Below are 6,095 nucleotides of genomic sequence, written 5' to 3'. Positions count from 1 at the left end.
TTTAAATTTAAGTTACTAAAAATGAAATAAAACTAAAAATTTTGTTCCTCAATTATGCTAGCCACATTTCAAAGGCTCAGTAGCCTCAAGAGCTTGTGGTACCATCTAGGACAGCACATATATAGCTCCTTTCCATCAGCATAGAAACTTTTTTCAGACAGAGTGCTTGAACTGACAGGACTTACTGACAAATTCGAAGTAGGATATGAGAGAAAGACAGTAGTCAAAGATGATTTGGCCCGAACTAGAAAAATTGAGTACACTGATAGAAAACCATGAGAAAAGCATGTTTGGAGAAGATACCAGGGGCACATTTTAGAAAATGTTAATTTGAGATTCTTATTGGGCATCAAATGGAAATCTCAAAAAAGCAATCAGATGTGAGTCCAGACTGAAGGGAGAAGCAGTCTGGAGAGCCAAAGAAAGTTTTATTATATGCCAGCTACTCTTTGGAACCATTGTATAACTCTTTCAATTTTTACAGCAACCTTGCGAGCTGGATACGATTATCTCCATTTTATAAAGAAATAAAGCACAAAGAAAGATATGATTTATTGATAAGTTGGAAGGATATAAATCTGAGCTGTGAGAATCTGTCTCCTCCCCTACCCAGAGGAAGCCTGTCTGCATAATAAAGCCAAACAAAACCAAAAAGTAATCTTTCTGAGAGCTTTGACCAAAGATGTGATAGTAACACTCTCAAATTCATCTGTCGACCATGCTTTTTTAGCAGTGCGATGGAATTGATATTTTCTCAGAAAATATTTCTTGATTTAGAATCATTTGCCAGTTGGAGAGACTGAAAATTTTCAAAATCAACAAATTCTGGTTCCTTTTGTTAAACAATCCTGTTCTCGATGTTGTTGCTTTCCTTTCATGTTTTACAGCAGACAGGAAGAAGAAAACAAGTGGCACCTTCAACACACTGCTTGGAAATCTCCTTAGCTACATCTTACAGTCCATTAGACACATTTTCTACATTTCAAGTTACTGCATGTGATAGTGTTACTAAACATTCTGCCACTACATGTCAAGGATTCCCCTTTCTGCCAGTTTCCAATAACATTTGTTTACTTCTTTTTCAGTGCTCACTGGTAACATCCTCAAAGTCCAGATTTCTACTGTCTCTTCAAAACAATTTAGTCTTTCTCTAACAAGCTCTGGAAAATCATGTTATCCTCTACCTTCTGCCTAGATACAAAGCCATTCCCACATTTTAGGTCGTATTTATGGCAACAATCTACTTCCAGGTACCAAAATATGTATCAGTTATCTAGTGCTGTGTAACAAGTCACCATTTAATAGAACAAATGTTTCTTATTTTACAGTTTAGACAGATCAGAATCTGAGCAAATATTAGCTAGATTTCTCTGACTCAGGTCCCTCAAAGAGCTATCAGTAAGGTGTTGGACAGGGCTGTTGTCATCTCTAGGATCAGCTTAGGAAAGAACCATACCAAAGCTCACTCACATGGCTTGAAAGAAAGAAAGTAGTTGATGTGGCCAAAATTCCTTAAAAACTTCCAAATGAAAAACCTCCTTGCAAACACACTAATGGTATATTCTAAAGAGAGAGTCTCAGTCTGTGGGCTACTTTAGTGGGATGTTCCTGATCTGCTTAGGTTTGCTTGTAGTAAACAAAGCTTGAATCTATGGATGTATGGGGCATACCTCTGGGGAGAAATGTCACATAAGCTATGAAACCATAAGAGTATAAAATGGAAACACTCACCGTAGAATTAAAACAATTATGGTTTTAAGTAAGCATATATTGCTTAGAGACCTCACATGCTAATCTATGCCAGAGAGTGCACTGACGTGCCGAAAAGAAGGATCTGGAAACCAGTGTTGATGGTTTTAGAACTCTTTCTCTTCTTTTGCTTCTCATGGTTATTTGTATTCTTGAAATAAATAATAAGGCTTGATAGTAAGCTCTCTAATGTTTTAAAATGGTGATTTGATAATCGACTCTAGTTTATCTTAGAAGCAATCCAAAAAGAAATAAAATAGGCATGATGATATAGTGAAATAAAATGCCAGTGATGAGATAATTAGAGGTGTTCCTGGAATAAAGATTTTCAAGCTGTTTCTCAATCATTTCATTTAACTTTTTCAATGTGTATGAGTGTGAGTGTGTGCATGTATCTTTAAAAAATGTAAAAAAGCATCTAAATATATAAAACTTAGAAATTTCTGATTTTTAAATTTAAAGAAAATAAAAAACTAGGGGTAAAACGGAGCTTTGTACACAAAGGCAATCCTTTCTTATTCTACCAACTTTTTCTTTTTCTTTTTTTTTAACGCCTACAGCACCTGGTCTTCCTAGGTGGTCTCCCATCCAAGTACTAACCAGGACCGACCCTGCTTAGCTCCCGAGATCTGACGGGATCGGGCGCGTTCAGGGTAGCATGACCATAGACTACCAACTTTTTAAAAGACAATTTCCAAAATAGAAAATTGAGAGAGGGGGAGAAAATAGCAAACAACCAATAACTAAAATAGAAAAAAAAAAAAAAAAAGGAAAAAAAAATGGTCAAACACAAATTTATGGAACATATTACTATTTTTACCTATGAGATACTAAAGACTTTTAGTCTATGGTCATGCTGCCCTGAATAAGCCCAATCCCGTCTGATCTCAGAAGCTAAGCAGGATCAGGCCTGGTTAGAACTTGGATGGGAGACCACCTAGGAAGACCAGGTGCTGTAGGTGTAAAAAAAAAAAGAAAAGAAATATTAAAGACTTTTAAAAATAGATAATGTCCAGTATTTTCAGGGAAAATGGTTATGGTTACTGTATTGCCAGGATAAAACTTTATACCTAGTTGGCACATTTACATTATGTGTCATGACTTTTTCAAGTGCTTCTGCATCTGTACCAGATATTTTCACTTGTATAAATTTAAAGTAATATTCTGAAAAAGAGAGAGATTTATGTAGATAATATTAACAATACATAACACAAAATGTAACTGTCCAAAAAAAGGAAAGACTTTCATAAAGTATGACATATTCATGAAGTCCATATGATCTAATAATGTAAAATGATAATATAAAATTATAATAATAATTATTATTTACTAATGATAGCTAAAAAGTCCTACTTTTTAGTATCCCTTATTTCTTGCTTTCAAGTTCAATGTCATGGTTTTAGCAGACAAAGAAATAGATCTATTTGCTGTATTTGTATTTAAAAATCAGCGATTTGTTTTGGGAACATATTGAGACACTGCAACAATGGTTTCCTGGCAATGAAGATATGGTATTCTATGAACACAGTTATTTATCTCTCACATTATACTAAGAACTATGTTTGGAGCTGTGGTATAAGACTGAATAAATGAGTGCTTCTAGGAAGAAAGAGAAGTTAATCACTTACCTTCTAAGTTATTCTCTCCGAGTTTATTGCTCCCAGACGGGCTGCAGAACAAAAGTCCGCATTTCTTTGGCCTCCAATGAAAGATAGCCAGCCTCCTACCCGCTAAAAGTCTTTCTTGCAAAACACTCAAGAAAAATTAAACAAGCTAACAAGCCAAGCTAAGAAATATAAACAAGAGGAAATTATTCCTGGCTATGTTTTTTATTCAGTTCTGATATGTTAAATCATATTGTAACAAAAGTCTATTTATCATATGCTGTTCTAAAAAATTACTCATAGAGTGAGGAACATATTTCATTCATATTCCTTCTATACCAGTTTTAGGCAAGGACAGCTTAATTCTCATTTCAGAAAAATAAGCTGCAAAATCGAGAAAACCAAAGAGACCTGCTCTCAGGAAGCTTAAATCTGGCCAGTTCACAGAAAGCAATAATGTGTGGCAAAGTTACCTCTTTGCATGGAGGTTGGCTAAATGACTTTGAAATAACTCTTCTTCTTTATGCTTTTAGGAGCCTATGACTTGATGATTCTTGACCCTTATTTTATCTCATTCCCTGTTCCTTTCCTTTTGGAAATGCTTGCAGAATCAGGGTCTAAAGCGGTCCTCGTTGACAATATCTTTTAAACTATAACAAAGGCATGAAAAAAAACGAATGAGTACTTAGCATTTCTTCTACTAACTGATATTTCTTCTTTGATATACATTACTTTTAGTTTTAAGTATGTATGTCATTTTAAGTATGGCCCAGTTTCATGTAATTATATTAGGGTGAATTAGCCTGTGGCTAGAACAAAGAGGAGCTCCTTAAAACAATCACACTGAATTTAATTTTGAACTCAAGTGCCAGAATATTGTATACTGGAAGTTTCATACGTACAATTAATATTCTGCTCAGTGACATTAGCAATGTATTATTTAATTCAACATGAAGCACACTCGGGTAATCAGGCATTGGTATTTTAAATGACTTGTTTATTATGTTTTTTCACTTGCATTTTAAGTATTAATCATCAGGGTTTAAAAAATAAACATAGAACACTGAAGAGGGCAACTCATTTGGTGAAGCTACTTCAAAAGTGGAAAAGCGAGGAAGAATTAGGTCATTCGGCATTCTGCCTGTAATTGCATTTCTCACTACTGCCTTAATTAGAGCTGTTGAATCATTTCAGTTTCTGCACATTTCTTCTCCAACATGATGAGTTTTATTACTATGGGCAAAGTCATTATCACCTTCTTTAACTTTACTTTAAATTTATTGATTTAATTACATCAATTTGCAAAGGCAAAAATGTAACTTCAAGGTATGTAGTTTCATATTTCAATTTTCAGAAGCATGCTCTTAGAATATAGGGAGCTAGTTCAAATAGTTTTTATCTGAAGTGAGTGAAGTTATATGTCATCATTTATCTTAAATAATACTTATTGAAAGAAATGATTACTGAAAGTCTGTTAATGACTAAGAAATAATGAATGGAGATATTTACTTACTTGTATTTTTTCTCTCTATATGTAACACGTAACACAAAAGAACTAACTTAGCATTTATGCTGCATTTATTATATGCAAATATTCACAGGTTTGTGTAATGTTTTCAAAATTAAGGAAAATGAAAGTATTTGAAAGGTTTCCACAAGAGCAGCCTATCAGTAAAACTCCCATAATCAACATTCTGCTTTAAGGGCCACATCAGCCCAGAAGAAAAAGTAATGAAAAGGGAGAAGAAATAAAAACAATAAAATGATTCAAATAATGTCCTTGGTTGCTTTGGGGTTATCAAATCATTTTAATATTCTCAATAGTTTCTGCTTCTGCTTATCCCTTTCTAATCAGCCTATGTTTCCCAATGAGGCCGGCATATTTTAGTTTCTGCCACCTTAGGTGATGTGTGCCAGTTCTTGGACTTCATATAAATAGAGTCATAAATTATACAGAGAAGAGAAATTTTAAAATCCCAATTTTTCAAACGGTAATATTAACATCTCGAATTTATAATTATGCAAAAATCAACATAGATGTCCAGAAATATTTTGTCAAAAATAATCATCAGTAGGAAAAAAATGACTATTTTCTTTCTAATATTTAAGCCTCATCAATATGTAATAAAAATAATACAGCAGTCTCCACTTTTCCTCGGTTTTTCTCGGTTTTACCCATGGTCAACCACAGTCCAAAAATATTAATTGGAAAATTCCAGAAATAAACAATTCATAAGTTTTAAATGGTGTGCTTTTCTGAGTAGCATAATGAAATCTTGCACCATCCCAGGCAGTCATGGTTCATCCCACCTAGCATATGAGTCATTCCTTTGTCCAGCACTGTATATGAATAACCTGTCTGCTAGTCAGTTTTTACCTGTTTAGTTTATCAGATTAGTTATGAGAGAGAGAGTACACACACACATTTGCCTAATTTTTATTACCATATATTATGTGTCCCATTTGATTATTAGTTATTATTGTTAATCTCTCATTGTGCCTACTTTATAAATTAAATTTTATCACTGGTACATATTTATAGGAAAAACAGTGTATATAGGGTTTAGTACATACATAGAGTCTGCAATTTCAGACATCCACTGGAGATCTCGGAATATATACCCAGTAGATAAAGAGGGACTAACAGATTAGCATCTAAATTTCTTAAGCCTTTAATTCCATGGTGAGATATAACTAAAAGTTTTAAATAATCAGGCTTATCTAAATAATTGCAATTTCCTG

At 33.7% G+C, this 6,095-nt stretch overlaps 1 non-coding gene and 1 pseudogene across 1 annotated transcript; one reads left to right on the top strand and one right to left on the bottom strand.

The window, feature by feature from the left end:
• Positions 1–2,300: 2,300 nt before the first annotated feature.
• Positions 2,301–2,419, bottom strand: LOC112483991. Its single transcript, XR_003047837.1, has one exon. It is a non-coding gene; the product is annotated as a 5S ribosomal RNA (ribosomal RNA).
• A 173-nt stretch (positions 2,420–2,592) lies between these two features.
• Positions 2,593–2,711, top strand: LOC112484007 (annotated as a pseudogene).
• Positions 2,712–6,095: the final 3,384 nt, after the last annotated feature.

The sequence above is a fragment of the Pteropus alecto genome, unplaced genomic scaffold (assembly GCF_000325575.1).
Source record: "Pteropus alecto unplaced genomic scaffold, ASM32557v1 scaffold166, whole genome shotgun sequence".
Taxonomy (NCBI): Eukaryota; Metazoa; Chordata; class Mammalia; order Chiroptera; family Pteropodidae; genus Pteropus; species Pteropus alecto.
Note: the sequence above shows the minus strand (reverse complement) of the source record. Positions and strands in the feature narration are given on the sequence as shown.